The 16352-nt window shown below is 41.5% G+C and overlaps 1 protein-coding gene across 2 annotated transcripts in view; it reads left to right on the top strand.

Moving 5' to 3' along the window:
* Positions 1-16352, top strand: part of LOC124619457 — a 142977-nt gene that overhangs the window by 104535 nt on the left and 22090 nt on the right. The gene's annotated exons all lie outside the window — the stretch shown is intronic.

Below are 16352 nucleotides of genomic sequence, written 5' to 3' on the forward strand. Positions count from 1 at the left end.
ACGCAGACCAAAAGAAAAGCTTCTGTATTTAATTATTCCACAATTACTAATCTTGCAAGGAAAGGATTGGTATGAGAAATCAAATAAAAATGAATTTAACAATATATTTTCAAAGTAACTGATACACGCACTTACATTTGGTCATCTCAGCGACTAATCGATTGTTACGACGGAAAAACAAAAAATGTTGTCTGTGAACATAATACTTCTGTATGATTCCTATACATCCCGGAATCTGATTAAACGTTTATTCACCCGATAAGAATTAAAGCTGATCACCCAACTAAATAAACATCAGATCAAAGCTGGTGCAATTCAGAATCGAGCTAGCAAAATAAGCAAAAATTGAGATCAGAAAGTGAGATCTAGGACCCTTGTACAGTGGTTTGTTTATTTAACCACTTACGTCGATGATCTTTGTATATTTAGAGATGATACAGCTCTTACGTCACTCAATCGCTGTTCACCTGTCATGGAGTCTGTGAAGTTATACGGTTGCTGTGGCTAGTTGTCTTCCTCTTCTTGGAATGTTAGGAGGAATGTCTGTCTCTTGAAAATGTAATCGAATATTGGCATAGATTTTGGGCTGAAGAGCAAGGTTCGTGACATTTGTGGGTAGAGGAATTCTCAGTGTGACGATTGTCGTGTGGAATTTTGCCTGCTGTCAGATGCAACAGGAACAATTGAGCACTGTGTGATACATAAAAAAGGTAGATCTAAGAGTTCAGATGAATAAGCTTGGCAATATGTAGAGGTTAAACTTTGTTCCTCATAATTGCGAATTATGAACTGACGAAGGCGCTTTCTAAATCACTGGCTTATATGTGGTCTGTTCGTGTATTACTGCGTTGTTATTGATGATGATGATGATGATCGTTGTCATCGTTGGCGATGGTGGTGGTGGTGGTGGTGGTGATGGTGGTGCTGGTGCAGGTGAAGACGACCCACAGGTGCCTACCAGAGATGGAATGATGGGAATCTTTGGCTTCGTGAATAAGCACCAAAGAGACGTCAGCAAATCGCCTTTAGCCAGAAACCTCAGCGAAATCAACGTTCTATTACAATTCCAGCCGTTGTCACCTGTCGGGATGATAATTTCTCTCAGTAACGGTCAATTCTGCAATATTAAGTAACTTGTGGAAGTTTACATTTTATCATAGTTTTATATTCCGAAACAAACCATAGAGTAACTCAAGTTCCTACGGCAGCCTCCTATTGCTGTTTTTCAGCTGATGCGTTGTATAGAAACTACGCACGTGTTTCTACCGTTGTTTCTTGTCTTGTTAGTAATGAGACAGTTAGTTCGAAGTGTCACGAGTAATGCGTCACAACATCAAACTGCTGAAAGCGCACTGAACACTAAACCGATGTGGAGGCAATGTTGCTTGCACTTGACGCATGCGTCAAAGGCAGGCGCTTTGTGCAATATGAAAGAAAAGAGGAACAACGAAGACCGCTAGTAAGAGGGGAGATGAAAGCGCACGGCAGTGGAAATAACGACTAGATCAGCAGTCGAATTTAAATTTTTTTTATATTCTGTGGCAATTTACAATTAACTGACAACCTAGACGGGAAGTCCACCAAACTGCTACAATTTTCGTGAAATTTATAAGCAGATCGTTTTCGAAGCAAGCTTTATAGCACTGTACCGCTACCGCGCCGGTCTGGAAACCGTCTCAAGTCTACTTAAGGTCTACTCAATGAATGTGACGAAAAGAGTGTAAGATCTTACCGCCTAACTTTACTGATATTTACGCCCGGCAAGAGCGTGAATAGAGCAGTTATTTGGCGGAGCGGACACAAGAAAGAATCATGATAATATGTGGGACCGAATCTATACTTTCGTAAAATAGTTCTCTGATTATTTAACAGCGCGTGACTCATCGCCTTGTTAATATAGGATTACGTTAGGCGCTTTTAGAATTTGTTGAAACAGATGACTACGTGGAGCGTTCATACTGACAAAAAAACGTAAACATAATCTCAGGTACTGTATTTCGTGTTATCACATTAAAATATTGCTGCAGGATATCTTTACTGTAGTGAAATTTAATTAAAAGAAACCTTGTAATGAAAGAAAATATTTCCCTTTTTTTAACGTAATAATCTTCGTCGTGCTGAGAAGCGGCCCATATCTGGACTTAACTGAAAGTTCTTAGGTTTTACCTTGCTACTGCATAAATTAATATATTCACTTTCTTTTCCTTAGTAATTATGGCACGAGTCTTTTAAAGCGTCCGTTGGTGACGGAACGCAATGAAATTATCCCTACGCAAGATGTCTGCCAGGAATGGTCGATTGTTCGGCCGTTCTTGTTAATTAGCCAGCGTACTGAAAACCTTACAAATAATATTTTTACTTCTGCATGAAGGTCATTAGGCATATAAAAGAAAATTGCACGATCAGCATACATTTTCATATATTATTAAAATTTACAACTTAACAATGCAAAATGGCCGCCGTAGCGTGCCTTAGCTTCGAGACTAGAACAGTGAGTAATAACGCTGGTCTTTTTAGCTTCTTTTCGCCAGCGAGTAAAAGAACAATTAATTACCACAAAGATCCTATACAGTTATCTTAAGGAGTGTGTTTGTGCCATTATTATTTCATTTCATTATAAATTACCGTTATGACAGCTAATTGCACGCGTATTTTCATAGTTTTTTTGCAATTTTCATTTTACTTTGTTTTGTGTCTGACTTGTCGTCGCACGATTTAAAATTTTGTACGGTGTATCGGTACAGCCCCATTACCAGGTGCTAATTTTGTCTCCACAATTTATACAACGTATCCATGATTGAAGTTCCAGTTTCAAAACGCTCCAGAAATAGAACAAGTGCTTGTCTCCATGAAGAATCGCGCGCTGCTGGTAAAGATCTTTTACGAAAACGGTGACTGTGCGCAAGTAGCCCTGCAGAAGCTCCGGACACTCAAGGGCATGAAAAAAGGCATTGCTCCGATATCTGCTGATTACAGAATTCGAAAACACAGGTTCTTTTGATGTGTAATATGGCAGAGGGAGGAAAGCAGTTGATTCGACATCTGTCGGAGATGTGGCTACAGCATTGCAACAGAGGTGGAGCAGTGGTGTGCAACAAGCAATGAGTGGGGAATAGCCCGAATGCTGGACATGCCTGCGAGCTCAGGGCATAAAATCCCACGAAACATCCTGCATTGCCCTCCATACAAAATCTCCGGTCTGTTGTGGAACGTACAGTTTCTCTCTGTCAAGTTGTCAGACAATGGTGGACAGCATACTGAACATGTCTTGCACCATTCTCGCGACAAAAAACGATTTCATGTTGCTTGTTATACGGTTTTTGACTCCAGGACGGTTTAAAAGAGACGTGATTTTGCTTTTTATTCCGTTTTTGGCCTCAGGACAATTGCAAACCAATTTTTCCCAACCGATGTTGTGTGAATTGCTGTAGTGCATGGCATATTAATACCTGTTGTTTATTACCAAAGAAGGTTAAACGGAAACACTGTCGGTGTATAGTTAACTGTACACAACTGTGACTTAGTACTAGCTCACTGTGATGTTGTTTATGGTGGCTATTTAAAGATTGGCATAGCACGTTTTTTTTTTATAAAGTATCGAAATACAGAGTAATTACATACTCAGTAGGATCACAGAAGGCAAGTATAACAAGTAATGTTTGTGCAGCTTCTCAGCGGACAAAATGTTACGCACCTCATTACATGAGCACACTGGTCCCTGTGGAGAGCTGTGGAAGTGTACATGGCACCAGGTGATCATGTGACGCTCCACCGCTGACATACGAGGCATATTCAGAAAGTAATAGTATTAGATTTTTCTATTTTTTAGAAAAGTGTATTTGAAAAAAAATTATAGTAATTGTTGATATACTTGTTGACTATTTTTCCACATAATCACCATAGCGCTCAGTGCGTGTGGCGACCATGCCATAAGTTTCTGTGTGCCCTCCTCAAATAACTCTCCCGCCAGCTGCTTCCCTCAATTCAGAATCTCTTTCTGCACCTGCCCATCGGTTGAAAATTTAATTCCACTCATATGTGCATTCCAAGGAGGTTAAAAGATGATATTCTGAAGCCGCCAAGTCAGGGACATACGGGAGGTGGTCCAAAATATCACAGCCAAATGCCAAATGAGTCCAAGAGCTTCTTGATGGCTAAGGTTGTGTGAGGACGGGCGTTGCCATGCAACAAGCACGCTCCCCTTGTCAGCATTCCCCACGTTTTGTTTTGAATACACTTTTTCAGTTTTGTATGGTGTGCATTGACGATCTCCCCCTGAGGCAGAAATTCGACAAAAACGATGTCTTTTCGGTCCCAAAACAACGAGGCCATGGTTTTTTGGCCGAAATTGTTGTTTTGAACTTTTTGATAGATGAGGAATTGGTGTGACACCACTGTGGCGACTATCTTTTTGTCTCAGCCGTGTAATGACCCCCCCCCCCCCTCCCCATGCTTCATCTCCAGTCACAATAGAGCTCAGAAAATCTTTACTTTCCAGTTCAAGTTGCTCAAGAACCTCACAAGCGCTATTGACCTGATCTGTCTTGTGCTACTCTGTCAGCTGTCTTGAGACCCATCTTGCACACAATCTCTGGTACAGCGTTTCTGTGAGTATCTTGTATAAGAGAGGTCAGGAGAATTGTGGAAACGTGGCTGAAATTTCATCCACTGTCAATAGGCGGTCTTCACAAACAGTTTACTCGATTTTTTGCACCGAACCAACAGTCAAAATGTGTCTTCCGCTCCACTATTCGTCATGAACATTTGTTGTGCTTCCACTAAACTCCGTAAACCACTTACACACAGTCTTTTTTGTTCAGTGCCTGCGATGCACGCTCTTGTCAGGGCATCCTCTACAACCACTCAGTGTTGCCAACTCTCAAGAAACAAGAAACCACAGCCTGTTGTGGTCACAGTCCCCTTAGTTTCAGATCATGCCTCGTAAACATGGCCGTGAAATGTTGTGTATATGCCTGTCGGTTGTATGGAATCAGCACATTAAGATGTAGAGACGAGGCAGAATGAAGTTATCGTGCTTGTAGATGCCCTTGAACACGCCGTCCAATGTGTCTGCAAGGAATATTGTACCACTCGCATATCTGGCAATGCATTTCTTCATCATCTTCTTCACTTCACATATTAGACAAATCACCTGTCATGGTACTCCATCTCTCGTATGGCTTTCCCACATATCTTCTCCCAGGTCAAGGCCATTATCTGACCTAGTTATTAACTGTATATTATTAAAATGGCATTAACATATCTTACATTCAGGAGCATATTTTTAACTGCTCTCTAAAACTTTATTAGAGTTTCAAACACTATAATTCTCAATTTAAGCCCAAAACTGTTAGTAATTTACTCAGTAAATTACTGAGCAGTAGTGCATGTTCGGCCTATCCCCAAAGATTAATTTTTATATTCAGAGCATACATTAATTGGCGTTACTATCTGAAATTTAAAGAAGTAAATGCTAAGCAGGAATTGTCCGTCCGACTGAAAACAAAACACATTAAGTAGGTACGCCTAGTACAGCGAATTCTGATGTACTTCGACTTATAGCTCAAATTATACAGGTCTGCAAAAAATTAAAAAATAAAAATAAAAAGTCAGCTGTGTGAGATATTTTTACTGAATTATATGTTTTAGAATGCGCTGATTTCAGAAGTGATGTCGATTTTTTCTATCACATAAGGTTTTTTTTTGCAAATTCAAACACAAAAAATTGGTAAAAGCACTCTTTTATTCAAAATTATCAAACATAATATTTTTTACAACCAATGAAACATTATTCTGAGACATATAATAACAATATTATACTTATTCATGTTTTTTATGAAATCTTTTCTTCTTTTCCTTGATACTTCCCCGAGTCTTTTTCCGATTTCAAATGGTTCAAATGGCTCTGAGTACTACAGGACTTAACTTCTGGGGTCATCAGTCCCCTAGAACTTAGAACTACTTAAACCTAACTAACCTAAGGACATCATATACATCCATGCCCGAGGCAGGATTCGAACCTGCGACCGTAGCGGTCGCGCGGTTCCAGATTGTAGCGCCTAGAATCGCTCGGCCACCCCGGCCGGCTTTCCGATTTCCATCTTTAGCTTCCCGCTTAAGCATCCAACAGAAGACATCCCATCTTCCTTGGTACCGTCTCTCGATATCACGGACATCCTCGTGAAACCGCTCCCCCTGTTCTTCACTGTAAGCTCCCAGGTTTTCGGGAAAACCTGCTAGCATCCGTTGAACAATGGTTTTGTACTCAGGATCCTTAGTATTTCCCAAAAACTTTCGCACTACGTCCTTGAACGATACCCTAGCTTATTTTTCCTTTTCAATTCACACTTTCTCCAAAGAGGGTGTCGTTTAAAAGTTTTCTTATCTCGGGGCCAGTGAAAACACCCTCTTTCAACTTTGCTTCTGACAGCTTCGAGAGTTTTGTACATAGATATTTAAAACAGTCCCCATCCTTTTGCAGCGATTTTACAGATTGTTTCATCAACCCCAGTTTGATATGGAGAGGGGGCAACAAAACTTTTTCTGGTGGTACCAAAGTAGTATTGATAACATTTTTCTCTCCAGGTTTTAAAGTTTCTCGAGGTGGCCAATCACTTTTAGTCCAGTGCTGTCCTCTGACTCTACTATCCCACAATCATAAGAAGCATGGGTATTTAGTATAGCCTATCTGCTGACCCAAAAGCATCGTGAGTATTTTGAAGTCCCCGCAAACCATCCATTGATGGTCCTGATATTTGATTTTTTCCAGGATAATGGCCAAATCGTTATAGGTTTCCCCCATATGCACAGAATGTCCTATCGGAAGCGATCCATATTTATTTCCATTGTGCAATAATATTACTTTAAGACTAGTTTTGGATGAATCAATGAATAGGCGCCATTTAGATGAGTCATACTGCATATCAAAGCAATGCATGAGTCCTTCCACATCATTACAAAAAACTAAATTTCCTTCTTTTGAGAAAAACTGGTGTGTCTACCATGAAAATGAGGTGCCAGATGATAAAAGGTTTTTATTTTTTAATCTGGAACCTAACAGTTCGGCTGCATTTTTTTGAAAGACCTAAATCTCTTACTAGATCAATGAGCTCACTTTGAGAAAATAGTTGAGAGCTTTCATCTTCGTCTGAAGAAAAATCTGAGCTTGATTCACCTTGAGGAGGTAATGTAACTTCGTCCTCCAACTCACTCGGGTATTCATCCAAACGGGAAGGTGGCTGTTGGATAGGTATTTCAGAGCTACAGGCCACAGGACGTATAGCTGAGTCAAGATTATGGTAACTTGTGCTTCTTTTGTTTTTTGAATTGACTCTCTTTACGTCAACTGAACAGAAGTAGCAATCAGTGGTATGGTTTTTCTGCTCACGCCATATAATAGGAATTCCAAATCTAAATGCATGTTTCTTACCCTTAAACCACAAACGAAGATCCGCGTCACACCTTCTACACACCTTATGTGGGGGCCATGGTTTATCTTGATCACAAAGTTTTAATTTAAAGTAATCAAAATAAACTTTCCTCACAAAATCACTTATCTTTCTCTGTTGATTTTTAATAGTGTATTCACCACACATATAACAAAAACTGTTTGGAGAAATAACACAACCTCTTGTAGTCATGACTAGAAAGAAACAACAGCACTGTTCACCTTAATAGCAATATGTGTACTGAGAGTTTCTCTTCACTTCATGCGAGATACAAATCGTCATTTTACCTGTCGCAAAACGATAAAACTGAACAATAAGATTGTTTACATTTGCTTCTGGCGCCCAGGAGTTCATGGTAAAGCCTGTAAGTGGTAACAAAGAATAGTTAACATTGTAATTTTTTTTTAAATATAAGTTTATTTTATCAATTATTGATATAATTTTTAATAATTATTAAATTAAAAAAACACATAAGTTCATTACTAATGAATATAAATACTGCAATATACATAAAAACCTATGTGATAGAATTTTTTGAATATTTCTCCTGTTTTTGGGAGGTCAAAATCTATAAGAAAATGTTAAAAAGTACTATGCAATTTTTTAGTCGCAGACCTGTGTTATCATTTACTGTACATGTATTAAGGGATATTAAAACCTCGGTACTTCCTGGAGATATTTCAATCTTAGTAACGAAAAAGATTTTTATAATACTCTGAGAATGTTGTTGCAGGAGCGACGTCAAAAGTTATGGGATTATAGCCGCAATTGGACCGGCGTTAAATTATATTTCTGTAAATTTAGTAATCTTTCGGAGTGTTAATTTCTTTCGGAATTACTGTTAAGCTTTTTTTTAAAAATTCTCTGAAAAATAAAATTTCTGAAAAACTTTTCGTTATCTGATTCTGATCTCTAAATTTTTCCTTTTTCAAACGTGTTCCTGCCCTTGAAAAAAGATTTGTTGTCTTTGTTTACCGTCTGATACGGTCAAAACTGAAAACATCGAAAGATTACCAGTATTTATTTTATTTAAGACAGAAATATGTATTTGCTCTCTTTCCTTTTGTCTTTCTCTTCTGACCTACACATTTCGCCGTTAGAGTATTGTAGATCACTTTCTCTGTTTTCTCGGACTAAATAGAGTCAGTTATGGCATAGTACGATGACGAGGGGAACACTCAGTATTTCAGGCTGGCACAAAATAAATATTTAACGTTTTGCTTACAGCACATGAATTTGGGAACGATCATTTATAAAATCCCGTTAACTAGCCACTTTGGCTGGTCTGAAATAATGATAATAATTATTATTAATAAATAAATAACTCACGAGCTCCCACATTGTAGATATGTGCCAACTGTAAAAACTGTCTCTATCATATCCTGCCCTGTGCGGTTTCCATTCTGTTTCCTGTGAATCCTAGTTGTTGCTGGTCTTTCCGCAATCCATTCTCCCATCGTGTTCATGGTCTTCCCAGGTGACGCTTTTACTCTGCCCAACATGTTCAACCTATTGTAGTCGCTTAACTTTACCTTTTGTACAATATTGAGCTGGTTCTTCATAGTGAATATTTCTTCAGTTTTCAGTCACCTCCACCCTGTTTCTTGCTTCACTGGCCCTTAAGTCTTATTCATGATTTTTGTCTCAAACGCCGTCAGTTTTTTTTTTTTTTTCTCTTTCGCTTTTGGTGGTATTCATAGTTTCTACAGCATATAATAGCACTAGAGCAGTCATTGTATTATATTCCTTCATTTTAACTTTAGTTGAGATTACCTTTGGTTTAGTGATTTGTCTTAGGCTGTTACGTGATTTGGAAACATTAACAATTCGTTGGTTTACTGCTAGCTGGCCGTTATTCATCTATCCGAAGAGTTGTGTAAAGCACACTGCCGAAAAAAACAGTACTCTTAAAAAGACAACGTCGGTTTTGGTCCAATGACTGTATATGCCGCCGGCCGTTGTGGCCGAGCGGTTCTAGGCGCTTCAGTCTGGAACCGCACGACCACTACGGTCGCAGGTTCGAATCCTGCCTCGGGCATGGATGTGTGTGATGTCCTTAGGTTAGTTAGGTTTAATTAGTTCTAAGTTGTAGGCGACTGATGACCTCAGAAGTTAAGTCGCATAGTGCTCAGAGCCATTTGAACCATTTCCCGTAGTACTCAGAGCCATTTGAACTGTATATGCCACGTGGGGGAAAAGTAGATGTATTGATAATGGCTTCAACATCGTCTGCAACGGATAGCGTAGTGATATAGCTACCAGAGCGACATCTGTGCCTACCCTTTAATGAGGATTACTCAAAGCCAGAAGGGTCAGTGTGTGGCAGACATGTGAAGCATGCAGGGAACCATGCCACGAAGACGTATTCGTGCTTCCTACAGCCAAATGAGCGAGTTTGGAAGGAGTCAAATTGTGGCCTTCCGAGTGGCATGCTGGTCCTTTCAGAGACTTGCCACACAATTAGGACGCGCTGCATCAGTTAGGCAACGATCCTGGTATCAGTGGCCACGTGGGCATACTGACTCTCGTAGACGAGGTTCTGAACCTCCAAGGAGCACAGACGCCCGCCAGGATCGTCGCACTGTAAGGGCAGCAGAGGCAGATTGTATAGCTACCGCAGCACAGATAGGAGGGCTTGTGAGCACATACATGTAAGCACGAGCTGCTACGAACCGGCTGTTAGCACGGCCACGTACACCTCTACAGTGCGTACGGCGAGGGAAGAGCTCTGGCAGTTGACGCAACCTTGGCGCAAGTGCTTCTCGCATCCACGACAGCCAATCAGATCGTGAGATTTTGTTTACGGTACCGTGGAACGCCCCAGTGTTGCCGTAGTGCTGGGCAACCGCTGATGGCTTGCTGCCCATCCATATCGAATACTGGTAACTGCACTGCCAGTTGTCAGAGCTCTTCTCTCGGCGTATGGAGTATATCCCGCCTTCCAGTCACGCAACAGCATCGGCATTCATGTATCGACTGGTGCCGTCAGAGGATCACTTGGAAGATGGAATGGCGCCCCATGGCCTCAGCAATGAAATCAGATTCTGCGTGCATGCAAGTGATAGTCTTTTGTGCATACGGCGTAGACCTGGTGAGCACTCTCCTGTAGTGTGCATCTGGCCCCACCCCAGGTCTTATGATCTGGGTTGCGGCAAGCTGCAACTCTCATACACCTTTGATGTTTCTGGAGGGGGAATTAACCAGCGCTTGGTACGAGCAAAATGTTGTTAGACCCGTTCTTTTGCCGTTCTTGCAACAGGTTGTTCCAACATGATAATGCTCGCACAAGCTGCCCATGCAACACAGTGTGCTCTGCAAGACATCAGCAACTTCCCTGATCAGCATGATCTTCAGACTTGTCTCCAATCTAGCATGTATGAGATATGATGGGTGGTGCTGGTATGTGTAGGGCACTCAACAGTGAGCTCATCAGTGCCCAAATACGATGGAATGAGAAGTGACTCTTGTGACTCGCCAGCTAACAACCCCTACGGAACAACGTGAACAGGTCGAGCAGGCATGGCGTAATGTATCACAGACTACTACACGTCATCTGTAAGATTGACTGGATGCCAGAGTCAGTGCCTCCATTGCTACCCATGGAGGCTACACTTTGTACTAATATAGGTATTTCATCATGGGACGATACCTGGTACCTCAGAGCCACTTATGCTATTGATCTGAAAATGAAATTATCTCATTTACTCCATATACACTATTGCATTAATAAAACTTGAATTGGAAACCTCTAACAGGGTTTTATATTTTTGTTTCCTAGCAGTGTATTTAAAGTTACCAACTATCTTCAGCTTCATCTATCCCACCTCTAAATTCCCAGCCACATTGTTCTTCATCCTTTTAGTTAGTTCCATCAGTTCTGTCTTATAGGTTTAATTTTAAGCCCTGGCACTATTGATCAGGCCATCCACCGTTTTTGTTATTTCTTCTCTTGACTCTGATTGTATCATCTGTATATGTTAGCATTTGCAGATTTCCTTTTAGATTGTTGCTCTATCCTGTTCTTTTCATGCCACATATATCTTTTAAAGTACAACGTTAAATAATATGGATGAAATGTGTCACATTACCGTACCCCAGTTCGTACTTCCACGTCCTTTGATATTTTGCTTTTGCTTTCGTCTCCATTATACACACTTTAACCAGATTGAATAATTTCTCAGATACTCTTAATATTGAGGATGCTGTAGAGGCTCACTTTATTTATACCAAACAAAGCTTTTGGAAAATATACGAATGTGGCAAATACTGGTTTGTAAAATCCCCAATGTTTTTCCCATACCTGTCTACATGGTAAAAATATGATCAATTGTAGATTTTCCTGATCTGAAATCTGCTTGGTAATTCCTTACTATTTCCACAGAGTAGGTCTTAAGTTTTTCCAGTACTGTCAAGAGTAAGGCATTGGAGATGGTATTCAGCAGCGAGATCCCTCTATAGTTATTACAGTCGTTTTTGCTGTTATTCTTATGGGATGATACAATGACAGCTTACATTCTGTTGGTATCTCGTCCTTCTTCCATATCAACTCTTTACGGGGTCTTCATCTCGCACCTTGATCATATCTGACGTTAACTGATTTTCTCCTGGTGGCTTCCTCTTCTTCAGACTATTTATTGCCTTACTCCAATTTAACATAATTTTTTACTACACCAAAGTAATGCTTCACCAATTACCTTATTATCAAAACAGTTTCCCATCCCCCTTCGTAGCTGTCAACCTTGACAAGAGGTTGCCAGTACGCCTAATTACATGACAGATATGGAGGCGTGTCCGGGAGTCCTTCCCCCGAAATATTTTAGAAATTAGAAGTGTGATTTAGGCCTTTAACCGCCGTACCTCAGCTGCTTTCTGACCGTAAATGAAGAAGATTTTCCAAGAATAAAAACAAGTGTAAATTAAAAAAAAAAAAGACAGGTTAAGTGGAAAGTCATCAAACTTATCTTGGAAACACTGATTCTATTGTGTGTGTGTGTGTGTGTGTGTGTGTGTGTGTGTGTGTGTGTGTGTGTTTGTGTTTCGTATTCACTCAAGACGTCAGGAAATAGCTCATTCAGTTTTACAACTGATGAAAAAGATTTACTTTTTCTAGATCCAATATCTACAACTTCTACGTTTTTTAAGAATTCATCGTGTAGTGGAAATTTTTCTTTACTGTAACTACATGAATTCACGAAAAGCTTTTAATATCTTCATAAAATTTTATAATAACAGGTTTTTCAAAACTTGTATGATGAGATGAAGCTTCTAGAGTCTACATCAACGACAACGTTTTTATCCATTTCTGATGTTTATTTTTTTGAAAGTTGCAACAGACAACCAGAATTAGGTATCGGTACTGGAGAAGGTTTGCGAATCTCACAATCAAATACAGTATTACGGGTGCTGCGAAGTTTATGGATTACTGCCTCATCTTTCTGAAGGAATGCATTTGCGTACGTAAGTAACGAAAGAGTGTTATGCAAAAAAGGAGATATAGCTTAGTAACTGGATCATGTAGAACAGGTTGTACTCTACTTCAGCGAGAGTTGTTTATATTTTTTGAAGATTCCTCATTGAAAAATTTTATCTGCGGTTCCCACTGTGCAGTTATTCATTCTATTGACTGGAGTAAAGAGAGGCATCTTGTACAAACGCAATGCAGTATTTTATGTGGTTTAGCGCCATATATATTTTGACAAAGTTTAAAAGTAGACTGTCTTTCTGAACTTTTTTGGAGACAGTTGTAATAAGGTCCATTGCGTATTCTCCAGCATCAAAATATTTTAGGCTTTATACACCTGCTTGAGCAGCTAAATGAAGCAACTGGCAGGAACAAGATCGTATTCTTAATGTCTAGTTGAATTTTGTTTAAAAGAAGCAGGAACTCCTTTAATATGTTCTATCATTGTATTTGCATTACCGGTACCACATTAAATTTTTCTGGGGGAGGGGAGTCTTTTTCTTAGCAACTATTCACTCAAGAGTGGACTTGGTTAGAAGGTTAGAAAAACCGCAACAGGTTACAGACGAATGCCATAAACCTTGTGACACCATGTTGTTCGTATTCTTTAAGCTGACACATGCAGAACGAAAAATTTTCGTCACCCAGCACAGCGTACCTTTGTAAACTGTGGTGACGAAATTATTCGTAGACAGGTTTACTTCATACTCAGGAAGGAAATCATTACAACATCTTACGAGTAGCAGCAAATGATAAGCGAAATCTAAACAGTGCCTTTCCCGATTTTTTTCAATCATCAAATTATAAAATGTCTATTTCTGTAATTTTTAGTATCTTCCTGTAACTCGATGATAAATCTATAACAATTATGGGCAATTCATAATAGTTTGCAGCCATGCTACTTTATTCAGCATCGGTACTTACATGTGTGGCGCCGATGAGGTCGACACCAGCATTGATCTGAGTATCATCTTTGAACTAAGCTAAGATTATCTTTGTGCAGTTCCGCTATGTCAGTGCTTTGTAAGCCTTGCTTGTGTAAAGAGGTGAATAAATGAACTACTGTTAAAATGGTGTTGTTTGGTGTAACCAACCCGAACTTCCACCTCACTGGTGACCCCGTGTTGTAATGTCTTCCGTTTTCGCCGTTTTACTGTGTCTGCGCCCTCCGCGTCGGCTATTTTCGCATGTATTACATCGACACAGCATTCGAACAAAGACTTCGGCCCTGTGCCTAACGCCGGATTTTGTGATCAACATGCATCATGTTGCAGGCGATGTACACGCGCCAGGACTGCAACACGATGCCTCTCACTCGACGATTACGCCGATTTCGCTGGACGTTTTCGAGCCTGCAACAATAAGTGAGTTTAGGAGTGTGCATGACTCCGGCTATCAAACGCCTTTGTTCCCACCACATGTGCCCTTCCTCATCGACTGTGCAGTTACCTCTTATGGATTTCCATGCAGTGCGGGACCAATGCCAATTTCTGCAAATGCTACGTTGGACAACCTACCACTGCCAGGACAACGATTTGCCACGCTGCAATCCATGCAGTACCTGCCACGTGGCCGGAACTGCTTCGTTCACAGGTCAACCTCCTCAGCATCCGACCACGCCCGCACCTGCCTCGGTTCAGCATCAGCACATGCCTTCCTACTTCGATACCTCAGCCTGTAACAGGAACAATAACTTATTATCTGTGCCTGACCTCCATCTCCGTCCCACTGCTATGCCTCAGTGTTTTGTGCCACAACATTTACCTTATCCGCACACTGTTTTGAGTGGAGTGACTATGCACAGTGAACATTCACACATTCCGTCAGACGTTCGACATCATTTTACACACTGTGCTTCTGGACAGCCCACACCTCCGCAGCCTCCCTGCAACACAGGTGGCCCCAGCTCTGATTATACGTCGTGCTTTCCACGGACTAACATGCATTTTGAAACTTTGAACTTTTTCTCACCTGTCGCCCCTGCGCCAGCTCCAGTCGAGCTTCCACTACCGTTCTCGGCACATCTCGGTGCCTCATCTGCATCGTTCTTCCGCGACGCATCAATCCGAACACACCCACAACGTTTTGAGCTTCCGCAACTGCAATCGACACATTACGGTGTCTCACCCGCGTCAGCCTTCCGCGTCGCGACGGATCGTGCTCAACCACAACACGTCACCTTCACGCTGCCACCCGACCAGCCGTCGTTGCCACAGCCCCTGGAGGCACACTCTCCTGGAATACTACAGCAACAACATCTCGTTTCAGGTGGTGCTCCGACAAATTCAACTCAACCTGTTCTTCTGAACATTCTACAACGCTTACCGATGCTGCCGCCATTTAATCCCGACAGGGCAACTACCTTGTTCAAAATTGTGGACAAAGTGTTTGACCATTACAAACTCGACGAGTCAGCCAGGTTTCTGTGCCTCATCACCCACCTGCATGACCAGGAGGACTTAATTGCTGACCTTGTCGACGCTCCAGACTCATCCACCAAGTACACTCTAGCCAAAAAGACAGTTCTACGTTGGCTTGCATACTTAACTGAGGCAGCAATACGGCAAGTGCTCCACGGAGATGGCTACATGCCCTGGTCAGCGCCGATTTACTCTCTGACCCAGCTCTCCTTGCCATCTGGTCAGATAAACTATCTCCTCACATCCACTTTGCTCTGGCTCAGAGGTCTCCCAAACCTGTCGAGCAAAGAATGACAATTGCTGACAAGCTACACTATGCATCACTGCTCTGTTTCGCCAGGAATTGCCTACCTGACAAGTCTCAGGTTTAGGCTAATCGTCCTGCGGCCGGGGCCGCACTGTGCCGAACGTTCTGCTCGCTCCAGGAAGCAGTAAACAAGCTACTGGTACATCACCAGCTATGCCCACGGTCACACCCCCTCCTGCAACCGAGCCTGCTGCGGCCACTGACCCTCGGCCACCGCCACTGGCAACGAACATAACGCAGGAAATGCAACTGCACTACCCATACTGTTACTTCCACACACGGTTTGGTGAGGTGGCACGGAACTGCAGACCACCCTGCTACTTCCCAAACGCCAATTACAGGTAGGTCTGGGTGTTGCCTGAAGTGTCGGCAGAAGTGCCAACACCGTGTTGTTTGAGGAAGCCGAAATGCACTATATAAGCTCACGCAGGATGGCGTGAGGTCTGAAACAGGATACGTGATGAATGCTATAAAGAAAAGTACGTAGCTTCTGGAATACTTAACTTTAATCCATCATTTGTATATCGCTCTTGACGATACAAGTTAGACTCTTTAGATACATGCAATATAATGCTAATGGCGCCTTGCTAGGTCATAGCCATTGACTTAGCTGAAGGCTATTCTAACTATCTTCTCTGCAAATAAGCGAGGCTTCGTCAGTGTTGCATCGCTAGCTAAGTCGTCCATACAACTGGGCGAGTGCTAGTGAGTCTCTC

The sequence above is a fragment of the Schistocerca americana genome, chromosome 6 (genome assembly GCF_021461395.2).
Source record: "Schistocerca americana isolate TAMUIC-IGC-003095 chromosome 6, iqSchAmer2.1, whole genome shotgun sequence".
Classification (NCBI taxonomy): Eukaryota; Metazoa; Arthropoda; class Insecta; order Orthoptera; family Acrididae; genus Schistocerca; species Schistocerca americana.